Raw genomic sequence first — 22,870 nt, 5'->3', positions numbered from 1 at the left:
CTATATCGATTCGATTAATGAGTGTATTTAATATTTCGCAGTGCTTTCCACAACTCACAGTTCAAATTGGCGGTCACTGTGGCAGTAGCACGACTCGTTCTTGACAAGTCTACTTACGAACAGTGCATCATGACGGCCACCATAGAGGCCACAAGGCCACTGCCGTTGACGTAGCCACTTTTCATACTCAAGACTCCACACAAAGCGGCGTCGCTACGGACACTTGACGCATTCCTTCCACTCTGACCAACTTTCTTTCACTTTAACGTTTCCCCCGCTATTGTGCAGAAACAAATTGGCATTTCGTTGTGTGCGTGCGTAAGCGCGTACAGAGCAAGCACTAGGACACTGCGAATGTGTATTTTAAACAGATTCACATGTAAACACATGCACACACACACACAAGCACATGCTCATATACATATGGCTGTAGTTTTTTGCTCAACTTTTATTGTTGCCTTAGTGCAGTCATGGCTACTCCTGTGTTTGGCATTTATTATATTATTGTTGTTGGGGTTTCCAGTATTTTGTTCCGCTGGGAAATTAGTTTTCTGCGGTTTTATGCTCTCATTTCATCAGCGGGACAGCAACAAAACTGCTCGCGTTAAAAACAACTTTTTCAACGCCCTTCCGCTTTTGCTTTTGCCGTTGTGAAAGGAGCGTTTTCGCGCTGTATTGTGACTTTTACCGTTTTCTTTGGGTTGCTGCCTTCACTACCGGCACCTAGCAAGCTGTTGATGACGATGCTGTTTTGCCTGTTGTCTCAGCCGTTTTATATGGAAATTGTGGAATTTTATTACTCAAGCGAAACTCATACATGCGAACAACGCAAAATACGGACGAAATAAGTGATCCTTTTAACACACGAATTTGTCGAGAAGCTGCAAAAAACACTCACCCGCTCATAACAAAAAATGTAAATATTTAGTGTGAAATATTCGTAGAAAGAAATTCCGCAGCGTAAAGTAATAAAAATTTGTGAAACCTCTTAAGAGCAAATAAGTTAATTGGCCTTCAAATTTATAAGAACAGCGTTATGAAGATGCAAATCGAAGTCAATATTAAAATAATGTTTACTTTAAGAATTAAATGGGAAGCATTGCTGACAAAAGAGTAGAGCTAATTAATAATTTGTAGGTAGCTAGATTTGAAATCTCTTCGGGCTAATTTACTGTAGAAGCGCTATTTTGTCACACTAACGTATTCGTGAGATTTTAAATATTAATATCTCGTTTCATTATTTTGTTCAAACCATTTGATGACCTCAATGAACTCACTTATATCCAGTTTTAACTCATGCTTCCCACATGTCCGTGCCCCTTTATGGTAGCTATAAGTCTGCATATACCTTTCGTGGACCAATCTAATAAGTTCTCAGTTATAGTCTCTCTCTTTCTCTTCGCATATACTTTCTTGCATTTGGATTTATATTTCTATGAGTTGTGTGTTATTTGTTTAAGTTATGTGTTGAGCTTCCTCTCGATCATTCTTAGCCAGCACTTTTTGTTTTCTGTGCTTAGTGCTTCTACTTGGACGATGCCAGCTGAGTTTAGTAGACGGATAGAGAGTGAGAGAGATATCAAGATCCTTGGAGTAGACTTATTCCCCAGTCCTCTGAAAGTAACAATTGAAATCCAACCTTGGAAGAATATAGTCTGATTGGTGAATTGATGATTTATTTGGATTTTGAATAAAAGAAAAATAGAAAAGCAAATCAATATAGAGAGACGAAAGAGTGTAAGCGGCACTTTTATGTCGCCGCGTGAGCATAACTGCATAAAAACCGATACAGGGCAGTGCATTGGCACTGACCAAAACTTCTTTTCGCCTCTACAAAATCTCGACGATACAGATAATGCTGACAAAAATAACGATGAATTTGAACAAATCCTAAATAAAAAAACGTACGTCCCACCTATTGCGGTACTTAAGTGCACAATGGAACAACCACACAATATTTGTAAAGAAATAAATTGCACCAAATACTTTACTTTTACTCTATTGAGTGATAAACTATGAAACTGTCTGTCATTACATGCAAGATAAATATGAATATTTCTCATATGCCAAAAAGAACGAAAAACTGTATAAAGCACTACTCCTGGGACTAGACGTTATGGACACTACAGCCCTTAAAAACCAACTCATTGCTATAGAACTACAGTGCTTGGATTATAAGCTTGTTCAGAGAATGAGGCCTAATAATTCCATATTAATTTTATGTGTATTACATTTTACCAACATCTCAGAACATTCTTAGCAAAAATCATGATTTTACAAATTAATACTAAAATGGGAATGCCAAAAGCGACATAGTAATCAACTAGCTCAATGCTACAAGTATAACAGCAAAATGTTTGGCAACGGATCCAGTCCTAACTGTAACGGGCCCTACAAGTCTAACCTCAACTAATGCCCGAATAGATAAAGCTGTATTCATTTAAGATATCAAAAACAGCAAAATCGTTCTAGACTTAAGGCAAATACCATCATTAATGCTCCTCGAATAAATGACCGGAACTTGTTTCCAAACTCACTTATCTAAACAATCCCACCAAAATTACCGTGCTAACTTCGCTTCACCCAACAGTAAAGAAGAATTCTTCAGTATTGAGGAAATTAAGTCACACTTTTCGAAATTTTAAATCAAATTCTGATCAGTTTGAAGTTGTAACTTCACTAGCTTGCAGGTTTCTTAAATATTGTTAAACCACTTATTAAATGTCACCTGGAATTCCAGAGGTGTTCGAAGTAAAAAATATGAGCTTTTATCATTATTAAAAACATTAATACTTGTCACTAATCGATACGTGGCTAAATTACAAAATTGCTGTAAAAAAATTCTTATTATTTATACAGAAATGATAGATCTAACAGTAAAGGGAGAGGGATATTCCATTTCATTCCCTGTTGCCCCTAAACTCTAAACACCTAAGCTATAGAGGCCGATCGAGCCTTAAACTGAAACATAACTTTGACATGTAAGGAAGGGCTAAACTCGGGTGCAACATGCAACTTACAAGAATCAAAGCCAGGAAAAGACTTTATGGTGTAAAACGTCCGGATCGAGATCCAAGTAATTTCATGTCTATATATACTATACATAACTCCTATACTAAACAATTATATGTAGAATGGAAGTTGGGGTAGCATCAACCAGATTTGATCTATTTTTACCAATACCACACACTATTAACATGTCACTTACTAAAAAACTAATCATATAGAGTAAAGTCAGCCGACAAACACTATATACTCTTGCAACCAGTGTTTACAGAGTATTATAGTTTTGTTCACCTAACGGTTGTACGTATCACCAAAAACTAATCGAGATAGATATAGGGTTATATATACATAAATGATCAGGGGGACGAAAAAGATGACATCCGGTTTACGGTTTATCTGTCCGTCCGTCCGTCCATCCGTGCAAGCTTAACTTGACTAAAAATTGAGATATATCGATGAAACTTGTCATGTAGGCTCCTTAGTAAAAAAAACAAGTCGAGTTCGTGGTTGGCCAAATTGGACCACTGCCACGTCCACAAATCTCCTTTAACCGAAAACATATAAAGTACCATAACTAAGCACTAAATTAAAATATAAAGCTGTAAGGCTGGCACAGGGGATTGCAGAAGCAAGGGGCACCTGTGGATAACAAGTTTCGAAAAAGTAGGCGTGGCCCCGCCGTCTAATAAGTTTAATGTACATATCTCCCAAACCAATAAAGCTACAATAACCAAATTCACCCTAATAAAATATTATAAAAACTCCTACCTCATTATCGGTATGCATAGAATGGATGAAATCGGATGAAAACCTTGCTCACTCCCCATATAACGGTACTGTTCAAAACTACTGAAAGCGCGATAAATCGATAACTATATGCGCCAGAAATTTTAAGATTTTCCGCCGAGTTGGTATGACAAAGCTTTATAGGGAGCGACGAAAAAATTAGACGATGAGTGTGGCACCGTCCACATTCTGGTGAAATCTCATATCTCTATAACTGATTCCAACAAAATTTAGTACGTAGCATTCTTTTGACATTTTTAAAATGTCAAAATGAACGAATTAGGGCAACAACCACGCCAACTTCGCATATTGCAAAATTTTAAATCCCACTTGATTCGTTCAGTTTCCAGTACACAAATCAATAAGCAATTAATATAATGGGATAAAACTTTGCACAAATAATTTTTTTAGTGTGTGCCGCAATATGAAACGATACGAAAATTGTTTAAATCCAATTAAAACTGTTCAAGCCTCTAGATGCCGAATATTTTGACCCCGGTACGTACAGTTGACTTTTGAGCGAAAATTTCGGCCAATGCGTGAGATATACATATAAGTGAAATTAAGGGATAATCCTGCTCTTAAGTTTAATGGTATGTCTGTATATAAAAAATGGGTTAAAGCGGGCCAATACGTCCTTTAGCCGCCACATACTTAATAAAAAGATTTTCGAACGTCTGACTTTATACTGCATATGTCGGCCAATATGTGAGTTATCCCAATGAAAATAGGAGAACGTGTTTTACTCATAACAGTGTTACTTTGTGTATAAAATTGTAAAATTTGAGAGAAAACTTAACATAGCCTATGTATAACTAATATCAGGATTTTTGAACATTCGGCTGATTGGTGGCTATATGAAATAAAAAGCTTGATCTCTTGTTGACATTTCGTAAAAATTTTAAGTCAATTGGATAACTACAATCGATGTTATCGATCAAAAAGTGACTGCAGCTTTTGGTCATCGGTCGTAAAATGCATTTTGAACAAAGAGCAAATATTAAATTTTGTTTTAAACTTGGGATAACGTTTACTAAAACATTTCAAATGAAGAAAAAAGTTTATGGTGATCAGTGCCTATCCCATAGTAATGTGCATGAGTGGTTTAAGCGATTCCAAGAAGGTCGTGAGGACCTCTGTGACGACCAGAAGTCAAAAATAAAGACAATGCTGATTTGTTCTTACGATTCCGAGGGTATTGTACACCGGGAGTTCGTCCCACCTGGCCAAACGATTAATGCTGTGTTTTATCTTGGTGTTATGAAGCGTCTTTTGTCACGCATTCGTCGTGCTCGACCACAATACCGTGAGGCAGGGTCCTGGCGCCTGTTGCACGATATTGAGCCGTGTCATCGGTCGACGCTTGTCACTGATTTTTTGACAAAAAACTCCAATATTAACCATTAATCACTCACCCTACTCACCTGATCTGGCACCCTGTGATTTTTGCCTATTTGGAAAACTTCATTTTCCCATGAAAGGACACTGGTTTCAGGACATTTCATCTATCCAAAAGGCGACAACCGATATTCTCAAGATCATTCCGAAAAATGACATTAAACACTCATTTGAAATTCTAATTGACCGGGCTAAATGGTGTATCGAAGCATAAGGAAACTACTTTGAATAAAAAAATATAACTTTTGAAAAATATTAATTTTTTTGTTGTTTTTTTAACAGTCCTGTTTCTTCTGCGACAGACCTTGTATGATTGGTTTTACATCTTAAAGTATTTCCCTGGTTTTGGTTCTCGCAAGTTGCAAAACTCTATTTCCGCGAGGCTGCAATACTCTGCTCTGGTTGCATTGCAGTTGATATCACAAACTCACTCAAAGAAGACTTTAATAGCCTTGACTATTTCTCTAACAAATGGAAAATACTGGTTAATACTGACAATTTTCTTCACGAGGTAGCGTAAAAGCTACTTCCTTCCAACTAGCCATATTTCACTTAACTCTGTAGATATCAACTGGGAAAAAACTGTTAGATATTAAGGACTCTTACTAGACCCCGCGCCGACCTCTAAAGGCTACGCGCTTTAAATCATTAAGAAACTAATATCCTAATACGGTCGTTATACCCATATATATATTGTAAACAGAGGATCAGAATTTAGCCTAACCAAATAAATGTATCTATTCAGGTTTACTTTTCAGGCTATGGTTTTTAATGGGCGCCAGTGTGGGTTAATAATGCAAACTCCCACATCCACAAACTTTAAGAAGCCCTAAACAAAATATTAAATATAATTTTAATGGCTTTATTGGTTAGTATGTATTACAAAAAAGGATTTTGGGGTTCATTACCTAAAATTATATTAAAGCGATTACGACTTTCGGCAGAAAGTCAAAGTTCAGTGTCTTCAGAAATGAAAGGTATTTAATTTATCACAATTATGAAATTAAAATAATTGGGTTGGAAATATGAGTTTTGGTTATAATTTTATTTCCGGATTTATAATGGTTGACAATGCTCCTAAGCCTTTAGGAGGCCTATTGTGACGCTATTCCCTAATTATTCTATAAAATTAGTTCAGTTGGATGAAAACTATTCACTTATCAGTGCAATTTCCTCTTTCGGAATTCCTTTCCATTATTTTGAATATTTCATTTCAAATAAGAGCCGTTTATAAATTTCAGTATATATTGCATTAACTCAACTCATCTTCAGCACTATCTAGTGAGTTGAGACTTCATAAGAAAAGTTCTAGGGTTTGCTCTGCGAGTTTTGAACTTGGTGAAGTATTTTAATAGGGTGAGAGCACCTTAAATACCAAAAACTAATTTTGAAGCAATAAAAAAGAATAACTGTTATGAATATTAAAGTAAAACTTAATTTCCCATGAATTTGGGAAGGCTACTGTTACTTTAGCATGAGCAAAAAAACGTTCTATTAAAGTCAATGAAGATTTTGGCTGTCAAAAACATAAATTACTTGTCAGTGAAACTTTTTGCGGCACATAATAAAAGTCAGTTTGACAACAATTTTCGATGATTTGTGAAAATGGACTAATGAGTGAACATGCATGCGCATATAAAAATCGTGGAAAGTGAGAACGAATTGGGCCAGAATTCGAATGTAAATAATAAATGAGTACAAATACAATAAACTCATCAGCGGGGTGTAAAGAAACGTAATTAATTTTTGGCGGAGGCATTAATTCCCAAAGGGGTCAGCGGACGTAATCAGCGAGAATATAATAAATAAAGTAATTAATTTCCTTGCAACGTGTTTCCGCACAGAACTGAAAGCCAAAACGAAAGCGGCACAAAAACACAGCAGGGCGAAAAAGTAACGAAGGCAATGATATGGGCTGAGTGCTGATGGCCTGAAAGGAGGCAAATAAAGGCGCTTGGAACAACAGTAATTGTAAACAGTTAACGATGGAGCATGCCACATTTCAAGCTGTGCAAAACAAAAGGCCACAAAGTAGGTGAGCATATGACTGAGATTAACCGAAGGGAAATACACAACGAGGGAATTGTGGAGTAGGCAATGTAAAGGGGAAAACATACGAAAGCAATCAAAAGTGTGACAGCATTTCAATCAGTCCGCAGCAGCAATCAGCAGCACATTACTACACACTCTAGGCGCCTAAAAGCACGCAACACGCACAACACGCAAGGCAAGGATACAAAAGTACACATGTATGTTTGTATGTAAGTAAGGTATTAACATGAGTACAAACAATTGTTTGAATAAAGCACTCAAGGTACATACATATATACATGCATAGCAATGTATGCGTACAAGTAGCAAGTCCCGAACTAGTTCATATGCGACTAGTAGCGGTTTCAGAGAGACGGCATGTTAGCAAAGTAGGTATGAAGGATTTTAAAAGAAAAGAAAAAGAGCAGATGATTCTTTTTAAATCGCTAGCTTCACTTTGCTATTGAGTAATATGTTAGGTTATGTCGTATTATGCTATGCCGTATGTTATACAAAATACTTCTATTCTAGAACCAACTCGACCACATACTAACACACTACATATATTGCTCCTAGTTAACGTGTGAGTTAAGCTGTTGGTAAATGAGATGTTTTTCGTTCTGCATTTCTGGCTATAATCGCCAAGACGCTGGGGAGTGTCTGCAAGGCAGTGAGTCAGTCAACCATCACGAGTTAGCAGCCGTCGAGAGTCGCGTCAACTAATCATCGGTATGTCCCGTTACTAACATGAGCGACTAGAAGCACAAGTAACAATAATCAAGAGAACAGAGTTGCGAAGTCTCAATGATGAATGGTGACACATATACATATGTACATATATTTTATAGAGGGTTAGTTTACTAGGGGGTTTCCAAGAAAAAAATGGGAAAAATAAAAAAAAATGTGAACATGTTAAATATTGTTTATGTTTACTTTCTAAAGGGAGATCAAGTCACACCTTGAAAATTTTCCACTCCAACCAAGGCACTTAAGGTGATCTTGCACATAGTGCCCATTGACATCGTCGGAAGGTATTTGGCTGCGAAAGTTGCCATCAGACTCAGAGAGTCAGGGTTCTTAAAAGAAAAGGTGTTTGAACACCCAGAAATTCTAACACTTTGACTTCATACCGGATCACTGGGATCATGGAGTCACCAAACCGAACTCTGGCGGCTCCTTCTCTGCTCATATACCGGCGGGGGTTGTGGATGAAGCCGTTGGAGGAGAGGGGCAGTGGCTTTTACGAATGACTCCATGATTGGGGGGAAGATTAGTGGAGAAGCTTACCATCCGGAGCTCTTTATCAACTCCAGCTTCAGACTTCCTGACTATTGCAGTGTTTTCCAAATTGTGTTCTACTACTAGATGGCTGGGCTTCGCGGGCTGGTAATCTTACCAGACGCTATCTGCAGAAACAGTGTGGACCATGACGAGGTGCAAACTTGACTGTCCCACGACCCACGAGGTCAATGCTTAAAGAATTGGAAGCGCCTACCTTCCACCATCTCACCATACAGTTATTACTTGTGAACTTAAGAAAAAAAACTTTAATTTCGCTTTAAATTACTTAAGTTAGGCTCAAAAAATAAATAGCAAAAAAAATATTTCCGATGACTTCGCCTTGGAACGACCCAAATCTTTTCACATCTATGCGTGTGTGCTACATCAACATCAACAGTCCCAGCACTGCTCCACCTTGTTAACACCACAATGCGTTTTGTTGTCACTTTCATCTCTTCCATTCTCATGTATTCATTTGTTTTCTTTTTAGCGCGCCTACTGCCACGATCACGCCGGCTGTCACGATGTGTCATGTTAACTCAAATTACCGGAAATAATTTGTCCCTAACCGCCAATTCTACTTCTCCCGCTGTTACTGACGTCTTCAATGCTGTCAACATTCCGGGTATTTTGCCAGTTGGCCTCGTTTGGCGTTTGTTGACACAAACTTTTCCATTCACTTGTGAACACAACATTGTTGTTGTTGTGAGCTTCTTTGTTTTTCTTGGATTATTATGTTAGATTTGGCTTTGCGTAATGCAGATTTCAAAGTTCGTGCTGGTATATTTCTGTATTGGGTAGCTGATGTCTCTAGAGTGTTATCGTCAGTAATGTTTTGGTTCCCGTTAAGCTGGCAATTTTTTGAACCATAAGAAAGTAAAATATTAATGTGTATAAGAAGAAATCTCATAAAGTTTCAGACTGATTGACTTGAAATTTTGATATAATGTCCCCGCAGGCATGCAAGACTATCACACTAATCATCTAAACCGGCATATTTTACAGCGACATAAAAGTGAGGATAAGGGAAAAGACGGAAGTTTTGAAACAATCAAATTTCCCTCTTTACATAGACATAACATAGGCTTTTTGTTTCAAAAACATTTTATTTTTAAGAATATATACATTTTGTTGTTCAAAAATTTAGACCGTCGAAAGAAGATCTAGTTCCAGAAATTTTGCAAAACACCTACAAGTCCACCTTAAGTAAACGATATGTACTTGATGCGAAGTGTAAAAATGTCTACGATCTTAACTAGTTCAACACTGACAGTCAGGAAAATTTAAGTCAGTAACCAGTGTTTTGGAATCAGATGAGAAAACTGACAGATTCTTGAATCTAAAAGATTTGTCAACGATATCAACGTATATATCACACTTAAAAAGTGGTGTTTCATTGTACAACGAAATAGCTTTTAATAAAAATAATAAATAATGAAAAAGTTTACAGATGAACCAACGTTTACGAGGCAAATTTTATACAGGGATGAGTCCCATTAGTGGCTCAATGGGTATGGAAATCAGCAAAATTTACACATTTAGGACGAAGAGAAACCTGAAGAGATTCAAGAGCTGAAATCCTGAAGAATACAACGATTTAGTGTGGTTTGTGAGGCAGTGGAATTATCGGTTCATATTTCGTCAAAAATGATGCTGGTAAGAACGTAACTGTCAATGGGGACCGTTATTGCGTCATGTTAACCGACTATTTGATGCCTGAAATTGAAGCTCGTGATCTCGACGACATTTGGTTTCAACAATACGGCGCCACTTCCCACATATCAACGCATAAATCAATGGAATTATTGAAAGAACACTTCCACTTTCCTACCCACGAAGATCATGTGATATCACAAGGTTATCCCCCTTTATAGAATAGTGAAGGAGTTTTAAGGATGGGGTCATGTGTAGAAGTTCACGCAAGTGAGGAAAGTTCTCTGATCGCCATTCACTTGGGAGTGGCCAGAAACGATTCTTTTACACATGGCTCAAGCAGCTCACGACTTCCGGTCTTTGACCAAGTATCCTCTGGTTAGCCTAAGAACATCCGTTCGAAGGCGAGCTAAAGTGAGAAGGCGAAACATTCCCTGCAAGGGTTGTGCGCTGGATTTGGGACCCGCCACGTAAAAAAACACCCCCAGTGAAGAGCTATAACCAGCCTCGGATGAGAGACCCCCCTTTTCATGACGACCATGGCAAACGAAATAAGGACTACGAATTGAGGGCATGCACCTGGAATGTCCGGTCCATTAATTGGGAAGGTGCCGCTGCCCAGCTGGTTGATGTCCTCGTGAAAATAAAGGCTGACATCACCGCCGTCCAAGAAATGCGATGGACGGGACAAGGACAAAGACGAGTAGGTCCTTGTGACATTTACTACAGTGGCCAATATAAAGGAGTGCAAGTTTGGTGTGGGATTCGTGGTGGGAGAGAGACTCCGTCGTTTGAGTACTATCATTCACTCCGGTGAATGAACGTCTAGCCACAATCCGCATCAAAGCGAGGTTCTTCAACATATCGCTGATCTGCGCCCACGCTCCGACGGATGGAGGAAGGACGATGTGACCAAAGATGCCTTTTATGAGTGCTTGGAACGCACTTATGAGAGATGCCCCCGCCACGATGTCGCAAAATCGTGCTTGGCGACTTTAACGCCAGGGTGGGCAAAGAAGGTATCTTTGGCACTACTGGTCGAAAGCAAATTCAGCCTTCCACGAGGAAACATCCCCAAATGGGTTGAGGCTGATCGACTTCGCCGGGGCCCGAAATATGGTTATCTGTAGTACTAGATTCCAGCACAAAAAATTCATCAAGCTACCTGGCTGTCTCCGGATCGAAAAACTACCAACCAGATCGATCATGTTGTGATAGACGGAAGACACGTCTCCAGTGTTTTAGATATCGTGCGTGCGCTCCGAGGTCCTAACATCGACTCGGACCACTATCTTGTTGCAGCTAAGATTCGCACCCGCCTCTGTGCAGCAAAAAACGCACGCCAACAAACACAAGGAAGGTTCGACGTCGAAAAGCTGCAATCACAACAGACTGCCGAATGATTTTCTACTCGGCTTGCACTCCTGCTCTCTGAGAGCACTCATCAACAACTCGGTATAAGGGAACTGTGGGACGGCATTTCAAACTCCTTACGTACAGCTGCATCCGAAACCCTTGGTTTTCGGAAAGTGCAAAAGAACAGCTGGTACGACGAGGAGTGCCGTGTCGCAGCGGAGAGAAAACAGGCTGCCTACCTCGCAACGTTACGATCGACCACAACACGTGCGGGATGGGATAGATACCGAGAATTGAAGAGGGAAGCGAGACGCATCTGCAGACAGAAAAAGAAAGAGGCCGAAATGCGTGAGTATGAAGAGCTTGATAAGCTGGCCGACAGGGGTAATGCTCGAAAATTCTACGAAAAAATGCGGCGGCTTACAGAAGGTTCCAAGACCGGAGCATACTCTTGTAGAACCCCCAAAGGTGATCTAGTGACCGATGCCCAGAGCATACTTAAATTATGGAGGGAACACTTCTCCAGCCTGCTGAATGGCAGAGAATGCACAACGCCAGGAGAAGGCGAACCCGATTCCCCAATCGATGACGATGGAGCAGACGTCCCATTGCCCGACCATGAAGAAGTTCGAATAGCAATTACCCGCCTGAAGAACAACAAAGCGGCGGGGGCCGATGGATTGCCGGCCGAGCTATTCAAACTCGGCGGCGAAGAACTGATAAGGAGCATGCATCAGCTTCTTTGTAAAATATGGTCGGACGAAAGCATGCCCAACGATTGGAATTTAAGTGTGCTATGCCCAATCCATAAAAAAGGAGACCCCACAATCTGCGCCAACTACCGGGGATTAGCCTCCTCAACATCGCATATAAGGTTCTATCGAGCGTATTGTGTGAAAGATTAAAGCCCACCGTCAACAAACTGATTGGACCTTATCAGTGTGGCTTTAGACCTGGAAAATCAACAACCGACCAGATATTCACCATGCGCCAAATCTGGAAAAGACCCGTGAAAGGAGAATCGACACACACCACCTCTTCGTCGATTTCAAAGCTGCTTTCGACAGCACGAAAAGGAACTGCCTTTATGCCGCGATGTCTGAATTTGGTATCCCGCAAAACTAATACGGCTGTGTAAACTGACGTTGAGCAACACGAAGAGCTCCGTCAGAATCGGGAAGGACCTCTCCGAGCCGTTACGATAGCTCCTGGATACCAAAACGCAGGTTACCATCTTTTATAAGATTCTCATCGTGCGATTTTTTCTTAAACCTGCTTTCTGGAGGAAGCAAAACAAATGTGAGCCAGTTCGAGGGCATGCTGAATCTCCTTCAAACAAACAGTCGTCGCAGAGAAGGTACCATCTTTGAAGTTAAGATTTCTGTCTACCTAGGTACAGCTGCTGGCGTATGCAGGATGATATTGACTGATATCGGCCTTAACATTCCCGTCCTGCTATATGGTCGATGATGTCAACAACCGATGAGTCGACGTTACGAGTTTTCGAGAGAAAAGTTTCTGCGAAAGATTTATGGTCCTTTGCGCGTTGGCCACGGCGAATATCGCATTCGATGGAACGATGAGCTGTACGAGATATACGACGACATTGACATAGTTCAGCGAATTAAAAGACAGCGGCTACGCTGGCTAGGTCATGTTGTCCGGAATGGAGGAAAACACTCCAGCGCTGAAAGTATTTCTCCGACGCAGTAAGCTCCGCCGGGGAAGCAGAGAAGAGGAAGAGCTCCACTCCGTTGGAAGGACCAAGTGGAGAAGGACCTGGCTTCGCTTGGAATATCCAATTGGCGCCACGTAGCGAAAAGAAGAAACGACTGGCGCGCTGTTGTTAACTCGGCTATAATCGCGTAAGCGGTGTCTACGCCAATTAAGAAGAAGAGGAAGGAGTTTTAATTCCATGACCTGGACTCACCTGGCTACGCTTGGAATATCCAATTGGCGCCACGTAGCGAAAAGAAGAAACGACTGGCGCTCTGTTGTTAACTCGGTTATAATCGCGTAAGCGGTGTCTACGCCAATTAAGAAGAAGAGGATACATATTGCTGACGATATGTAATAATAGCTATTATTATTTTTCTTTCGTCGATGTTGTCGTCAGTAATATCTATATAACGTAGACACTCAATATCTTGAATATTACCATAGAATCTCGTTCTATGTACGATTTCTTAACACTTTTATTATTCATTTACAAAGCTGATTTGAAGAACCAAAAAACAGTATTTGGACAATTATTCTAGAAACATGATTTCGATGAGAAAGAGTGCGTAAAGTTCTAAAAATTTTATGAAAACATCTCCGATTCTTCTGGGTCACTTTTCATTACTGAAGCCTCATTGCGGAGAACCCTTAGGCTCCATACGCCTAATATTTTCCAACTTCCGACTGACTTTATATGGGTTATATAGGTCAATATGTGAAATTTGTCAACAATAATAATGAAGCAAAAATTCGTGTATTATTGTGGAAATAATGTGGAATGCTCAATTGTAAATAATCTATAAAATATGACACAAAGCACCTCACGCTAATCTTATAATAATACTCGAATTCTTGTTTCATTATTATTGTTAGTATACTAAGAATTATTTTTCACTTTTCAGTTTGATGTGAGAAACCGTAAATTAGTAAAGATATTAACCATGACATGTTGTATTGTTAAAGTAAATCTATAATTAGGCGGTATTTAATATTTAGTCTGAACCTTTTAGTGACTAATTGTTAAATTATTTGCGACTTTTTGAATTCTTACTTTTTAATCGAATCATTTCTTCTAAGACTTCCCTGTTACATGGGGTTTTACCTGTCAACTTTGAGCAGTCAAAAATCTACAACGACTAAGTGCTACATAAGCTTTGTCCAGCAGCAAACAGTCGAGAACCCAGATAAATTACTGCATGATTAACTGAACAACCTTGTATCTTATGAACGGTCGACGCCCAACGCCCAACTTAGTATTATTGGCAACTTTCGTCATTCAGTAATTACAGAGCTGTATTTTGTGGAGATTGTATCAATTTTGGCTTAAGTACTTGTTCACCGTCTGAGCCGAAATTAATACGGACTGACGGTATATATTCCGCATATACTTGGTCTCTGTGAAAATTTGCCCATATAATTTCTCTAACAAGCCCATGTTATCTTGCACTAAACCTTTTGACACGTCAATGTTCGACCTTAACATCAATTCTGCTCCAAAGAATATTTTCAATAAATTAGGAAGACCTTCTGTTTTATTGATATCATTAGGTATTATAATATTTATGTCCTGACTACCTAAATTTACACCAATGAATTGTCTTTGTGCTGTAATCGTATAAATAAAAATCCCTTTATCTTGAAAACTCTGGGAACTTTTTCATTATGATTATCAACTTGGCCATCAGTTGGGTAAATTTTTAAATCTTTTTCAATCTTTTTCATTCTAGAATTTGTCAGTGGTATCCGTTAACTCATTTCCAAGAAAAGTTTCAAGATGCTTAGACGTCAACTATCTATAAATGTCGTGTCTTCTTGTTGACGTATGTTTTGTTAGAGTTCAACCAGGCGGCATTGTCACCGTAGATGTGTAGTGGGTTTCACATGGTATGGCTGTTGAAATGCTTGATGTCCTCGGTCAGGTGGTAACTTCATTAGATCACCAAAGAGTGAGTCATTTATACCACCAAAATAAGCATCCGTTTTTTTTCAGTTGGCGCAAACGAGTGTCGATCATACGGTACCAAAGAAATTTCGTTTATAAAGAGAAACTCTACCTTTTGCCATAACTAGCGCATCCCTTTCAAATAATTTCATGTATAATACTAGCTAACCCCGCAGGCGTTGTCCTGTGTGAAATTATGTGTTTTGAAATGAAAAGAAAGTTCAATTTATATGGTGTTAAAAATCATTTATTTACGATCTTCCTACATATTTTTTCAATGTAGCGCAGCTTTATAAACAAAATTTTTTGGTTTTAGGTTTGGTTGGTTTAGCTTTCCAACTTGAGAACACGCCAAGTATAGCTGGCATTATAACATGGCATTTCCAGGTTTATGCCACACATTTCTAGCGACTATTCTTGTGAACTGAAATGGCAAATCGTTGGAACTCAAAGGAAAATCGTTGAATCTTTATCTTTCGTTGAAGTGAATTGACACAAACTGCAATACTAAGGTTGATATGAGTTTTGAATATGAATTAGACAATAGTGGCGAATATGGTACGATCCATGTGTTGTCAACTTCGATATTCACTCCTCTAAATTGAATGCTGAATGGTCTGCGATTGTCGTCTGGTGAGCGAGTGGTTGGCGTTTCCGAAAGAAAAGCAGGTGTATAGTCTTTCGTGCATTTCTGGTCAGACGTACAAGCCGAATTGGGATTGTGGTGTCCGCAAGGTCCATGAATCATATTGGTTTTCATCACTTCGTATAATACTGGTTGTTTCTCTGCATCAGGAATTTCCGCAGAAATTGCCACTCAACAGAATACATCCAGCATCTAACAGCACCATGTATGTACCATATGTTGCTTCAAGATAAAGTCCATCAAACATCGCTGCTGTTGTTTGAAAAGTCGTGCTGTGACATCGTGACGATCGCTTGCTGATTGACCGCGATCAATAATTCCGCACGTACGTCATCACATCCTGGGAGTACTCAGTAATGTGCTTTGAGCTGCCAATATTAGCGCGATCTCCCGTGGCATCGTAACAAATTTAAGCCTGTAATTGATCACTTAAAAAAAGAGTTGGCCAAATTGATCCAGGCGTTATTGAGTTATGTGCTTAGCAACACATTTTACGATTCATTTTTATATCATAGATTTGAGCGACACTGTAAGAAGAGGAAAACAAGTGTTAGCAGCTCACCAAAAATATGCGCTTAAAAGTGCTCAAATATTCTAAGTTTCAGTACCACTCAATTAAAACGTATATATATACGTATTAAAAATGGTTCGGTTCGAGCGACAAATTGCACAGCGTGCAATATTCGGTCTACATTATCACCCAGCAGAGTCATACGGCCATCGAAACATTCAATTTATTGAAGGACATTTTTGGTTAGCGTATTAACTCGCGTCGTGGAGCTTTGGCGTTGCCTCCAAGATCATGTGAAGTCGCTCATCTACGCAGATAAGCCCGAAACGATTGACGCCCTGGAAGAAAATGTTTGGCGGGTTATTGCTGATATTATTATTACTGCGAAAAGTGGTCGAAAACAATACCTCTTAGTGGAATTTATTCATGTCAGTCGCGTCGATCGCTGCCCGAAGTCCAAATGTTTATGGTATAAAAGGTGTAAAAATTTACTTATTTTATTAATTTTGTATTTTGCTAAAACATATGCGCATATAATAATAGCGATTTTATTCACACTATTCTGCTTTCAGATTCATTCAGGTGAGAATGATAAGTGGTGGGAAGAATTATCTTACTTGAAGAAGCTTTTGTGCTTTAAAACAAATGTATCTAAAAATTATCTCTCTGTAGGCAACATTAGAGAACTAAAACCTGAAATATGTTCTCCACCGATATAACCTTTTGAGATTATTTTCGTAATAAGAGTTAAGAAATAAAATTGAGCGCATGGCTTACTGAAAAGTAGAGCAGAAACTTGTTTCCACAATGATGCCATCTTATGATTATACCGGCTACGAATAAGTATATAACACTTCATTGCTTCAACTGAAAGAACCACTTTCCTCAAAATGTTAAATTGTATTATGAATCATAATGACATTGAATTATTTTTTTATTGTCAAGTGTACAATATTATAGAAGAACATAGCTCTTGAATACTGACAATGAAAAATAACAAATGGACAACGTATGTCGACTAACCGAAGTCAGTCTGCCCCGAACAATATTACATTTTTGGGTCGACGAATTAACATATTGTAAAGTACTGTTATCGGAGGATACTCATTTTTCATCGTCAGACAATCAAAAGGGAGAATGTGTGGGATTCGTAGACATAAAATATGTTTGCGTATGTAGACATGTAATGTACATATATAAGTGTAATACAATAAGTATAACTGCGGGTATTAAAGCAAAGGACTCCGAATGACGAGATATTTATCTTATGAAATCCCTTTCGAACTTGTTAGACGCTTAGAAGTAGACAGTAAGATATGTCAATTTGAAAATACCAACACCTTTACGCGGCACCGACAATTTGGTTTGCTGTTACACAGCCACATTCATAAACGTCCATACATGCATTAAACATACCCACACGAATAAGTCGAATCGCTTTGTGTAGCGGATCGTCTGCGATGAAATATTGTCAATTGTCCGGCGGTAAATCAAGTCTAAGGATGTGCGCGCCCAAAGCAATTCAAGTGCTGGCATTTTTTTGACAGTAAACCTGTGCTAATGCCAATAAGATTGTCTTCTGCCATCATATTAAATTTATTTAATCGACCAAAGGTACACAGACGTGTTAGCGAATTTCCACATTCTTACATGTGTGTTGTATATTTTCACCTTCCATTCCAATTGTACATACGGTATGTGCTGAGTGGGTTGTGTGTCTGTTTCTAGCCGGAGTCGGTGTAAGGAATGCCTTTAAAGCAATATCGGCGCACATTTGTCGAAAGCTTCGAGGAAGATGCGTTTGGAAAAGAACCATAAGCTTTTATTTGTTGGCTGTTTCCACAGTTTTCTGCCCATTAATGCCTGCACCTCATCGTATTGTGTGTGTACTGTGCTATGATCTGTGGCAGTATACCTTGTGCAATCAAGTTCAGGTTAGGCAAGTGTGAAATGAAGGCCAAAATGTTATACCCACCGTACGTGTTAAGCTTAAGTATTTATAAAATGTGAAATGGAGGCTAAGTTCCAAAATATGATATCAGGACGCAGCTTCAATTGGCGATCGGTCAATCATGGGCCTTTGCCACGTTATCTTTCGTATAAGCCATCTGATCTCTTCCAAAACCGATGCATTGTCACGATCAAATTAATAAAACCAATATATGGGTTCGAAGAAAAGGCCCATCGAATCACGCGTAATCATGGAAAGACTTACGCTCAAACAATGTTTATAAATAGTTCAATTTTATTACGAAAACTTACATTCTGCAAAGAATGTGTTTCTTCCCAAGCGACATCGCTTCGCTCTATAGGCCTTTGGAAAGTTCTAAGGAGATCCGACGTTTTAAAACCAAATTTTTATTAGCGATGAGGTCCTTTTCTGGCTCAATGGGTATGCAAAGAAACAAAATTTCCGCATTTGGGACGGAAAATATCCTGAAGGATTGAAAAGCTGCCTTTAATCTGAAATAAAAAACGGTTTAGTGTGGTTTGTAGGCTGGTGGAAACATTGGTCCATATTTTATAAAAAATGATGCGGGTGACAACATTACCGTCTATAGCGACCATTAACGCGGTTACAATTCCTACAATAGTCGCTTCTACACACCGGAATCGACCAGGATTTCATCCGACCAAGGGCTGTTATTTCGTGGATCTAACCCCATTAAGACACGCAGAGAATGGACCCACGAGTTATGTGTCCTCATGTTGCCAACGCACTATTGCGCTCTTAGTCTCTACGACTGTGCAACCTGCACCTAGTTCGCGCACTGCGCCGGCATTCCACCCGAGTGACCAAGAGAATCTGCACGGTTCATAGGAGCTCAAATAGGCAACATGCCTCCCATTGTGATCAGTCCCCTCCGGTTTTGCAACTTCAACAACCACCACCTACACGCCACTCCCTTATTCCCAGGATCACCCACGGATACCTGCGACAAACTTGGACCCTACAATTTTACCGCAATGGACGTTACAGCAAGATCGAAGAGATAGTTGCATTTATGAGTCAGAAACGCGGATACTACCCGAGAATGTCAGGGTGTAGCTATCCGGTCAGGCGACGTCGAGCTCGAAATACTCAATATATACATTCGCCCAGTTATATGTTATCTGAACATAGGTGCGTGGTAAAAACCGTTTGGTACTGGTCGCTAGATTGCAGCACATGGGGAAATGACAAAGAAATGTTGTTGGCAACTTGCAAGGCAATCGACCGGCCGGTCCTTAACTAAACCGCACCAATATGGTTGCCTGGATGCAGTGAAACGCAGACGAGGAAGCTCCAGACTTGCACGAATACTGCACTCCGGGCTACGACAGGATGCCTCTTGATGTCTCCTATCGAACACCTACATAGTGAGGCCCGTATGCTCACAGTTAAGAAGCATAATGAACTCCTCTCTAAGCAGTTCCTGCTAGGGTGCTTTCGCAGAAATCATCCCAATTACGTCGACGACATCAAATAATACGCCGACCAGACATCGGGCGCAACTTAGCTATTCCTTACCATCCTAACGAGGATGAGGTATCCGTTATAACAACAACAACTATTATAAGGGCATAATAACCGACTATTTGATGACTGAAATTGTAGTTCGTGATCTGGACGTTATTGGGTTTCTAAGAGACTGCGCCACTTCCCACACATCGCATAAATCAATGGATTTACTGAGAGAAAACGTCGGTGAGCAGATAATTTGACGTTTTGGGGCAGTCGATTGGCCACCAAGATCGTGTGATATCACACAGTTAAACTTTTTCCTGTAGGAATATGTAAAGTCTGAAGTCTATGTGGACAATGACGTTGCATCATCGATATATATTTCTCTATTAATTTTTCAGCTTCCCTACTTTTTTATTTTTTTCAGAAATTTTAAATTTTACCTGAGACTCCTATTGTGCGTTGGGTTCAAAAACGAAACACAGATAAGTAATAAATACTCGCAGTTGTCGAAAAAAAAATTTGAAATAGCTAACGCTTTCTCTATCTATGCCTTGTCGTATGTTATGTGCTCGTGTGACTTTTATTGCCTTTGCTCTGCTATGTACACTTACATACACACATATGTGTTCATCTAACGAGCATTGCTGGTTGTTTATAAAATACAGTGAACGAGTAAGTATTTGTATGACTCTAACATGGCAGGCTTCCTGTTCTGTTATTGTGGCATAGTTTCACCAATAAGATTATCATTAGATTCCCATTACAGTTACTTCGGTATTTCATATGAAGTCCATAAGGTTTGTTGATAAGCGGATTTAGCTAAAAACGGAAGACATTAAAAAAATGGAGGTAAGAACAAATTAAATTAAAGCGAATATTTTTATTGTTACGACACACCAATATTGCGGTACGGAATAAAATAAATTGAGGAAAAATTCCTTGAAAGAAACATTTTCTTTTATGATCATAATGTTGCTCAAATATAATTAAGAGGTAGATAAAAATATAATTTTCGACGAAAAAATTATATAAGTTGCCGGTGAAAAGTTTCTGGATAATCGAGCTAATATGATAAGGGTCCGCAATGTTTACATTAAAAAGTGGTTTGTGTTGTGGGCTAAATAAGAGCCCACAAATATATTGATTCCATTCTATCTGGTGATCAATTTCAAAAATTCAAAGGATTAGTTTAATAAGAATAGAGATTACAATTTATAAATTTGATAGCAAAGTGAAAGATGTAGGCATTAAACTGTGAATTACTTGTGTATTCATTTTGTGTGGAAGTATTAAACTTCAGATTTCAAATGTTGATATCAGTTCGGCCAATAAGTAATAGTTCATCGTCAACATTTCTTGAATCTCTGACTGAAGCATAGGGCTCAATAAAGCATTTCGATCTACTCATGTTTTTGCTAGCATCTACAATTCGTTCCACATTCGTCGATTTATTTTAGAAGGGATCCCCAACACGTCGCCTTAACGCAGTTTTATATTCAAAGAAAAGAAAGTTAACTTTTCCATACAAGCCCTTGATTCCGAACGTTCGGTTTGTATGAAAGCTATATCCTATGTAATCCGATCTGAACAATTTTTTGAAGATTATATTATTACCTATAAACAATAATCCATGCCAAATTTCGTGAACATACCACGTCAAATGCGAAAGTTTTCCATACAAGCCCTTGATTCCGAACGTTCGGTTTGTATGAAAGCTATATCCTATGTAATCCGATCTGAAAAATTTCTTCTGATATTACATTATTTCTATAAACAATAACTCACACCAAATTTCGTGAAGATATATCGTCATTTGCTGCAAGACCGGCATAAGTCAAAAAAATCGATTTGCCAGAAAACGCGTTAAAAGTTTTCAACTGACTCCAACCTTACACGGAAGACAGGAATCATATTCTCTTCTCAAGCGAAGCATATAAGAGGTATTCATATGAATTTTTCACTCAACATGAAGTATGATATAACGAACAATTCTGCATCCTTAACTCAAAAATCACGTTTTTTGAGTTATGACGACGTTGCAGCAAATGAGCGATATCGTCAAATGAGGAAGTTTCCCATGCAAACATTTGTTTCCGATCACTCAGTTTGGCATAATTCCGCGATAGTTTCAGAGTTTTAGCCAATATACGATAGATAATTTGTTTTGTTTTAAGCATTTCATTGCTGAAATGATTTCCTTCAAGGATGGTGGTCCTGAGCTTATTCTGTTTGATGAACGCGCTCGACCTTCTTGTGATACAACTTAATCGGACGTTTTATTGTTAGAAGAGCTGAGCATTTCTGTGAAATGTTCTCTGAATCTGTTGGGCTACTTATTCCTTGGCATAAATAGGGTTCCGGTTTATGATCATATTAAAGGTGTGGCTCCACTACTTTTACTATCAACAGTTCAGCGCATTAATAAAAAAATTTTGAATTTCTAGTACAGCAATTTAAGCCGAGCGCAAGAAGTCAATGTAAGAATCAAGTAGGACTATAAAATACAAAATATTGCGCATGAAAATAGAAATGGTTGTTAGGCGAAGTTGAGTACCGAGCCTCAAGAGAATATTCATAGGCTACGTATACGCCAATAAACACTTTCTCGACAAGACTACGGCTTGAACTGTTTTCGGATAAATGCTGAATGCAATGCAGCTAAGTCCTTAGTGACGAGCTCTTTAGTGCTCAACCCCAGCAATAGTAGAGTAAGAGATCTAGTTGGCTCGCGAATCTAGAATGACTATCGTACAACTTTGTTAAGGTTAAACTCCTACATATCCAGAATCGACTCCGACACATCAAACCTATGATTCGCACTGAATAAGTCCCGCAAAGCTCTAACCACATATTTGCATGCCCTATGTAATCAACTCTACTAACATAATTTTCCCAATGGCTTTTATTCAGTGTTTGAACACAAACAGGATGTGAAAACTGACTTCTTAAAAATTTGATACTTTATTATATAACGACAAAACCGGAATTTGTTAAGACAATTAAGATATTTTTCGTTATATGCGGTATGGTTTTTTTCAGCTAAATCTTTTTATACCCTAAACAGGTTATACTAAATAAACGCCAGGACAAGAC

General features: G+C 38.9%; 1 protein-coding gene across 2 annotated transcripts in view; it reads left to right on the top strand.

Annotated features, from left to right (window-relative positions):
• LOC120768428 (putative neural-cadherin 2) overlaps positions 1–22,870 on the top strand; it is a 572,777-nt gene that overhangs the window by 219,666 nt on the left and 330,241 nt on the right. The gene's annotated exons all lie outside the window — the stretch shown is intronic.

This window comes from Bactrocera tryoni, chromosome 2, assembly GCF_016617805.1.
Source record: "Bactrocera tryoni isolate S06 chromosome 2, CSIRO_BtryS06_freeze2, whole genome shotgun sequence".
In the NCBI taxonomy this organism is placed as follows: domain Eukaryota; kingdom Metazoa; phylum Arthropoda; class Insecta; order Diptera; family Tephritidae; genus Bactrocera; species Bactrocera tryoni.
The sequence above is the reverse complement of the archived record's forward strand: the minus strand, read 5'-3'. Positions and strand labels throughout refer to the sequence as shown.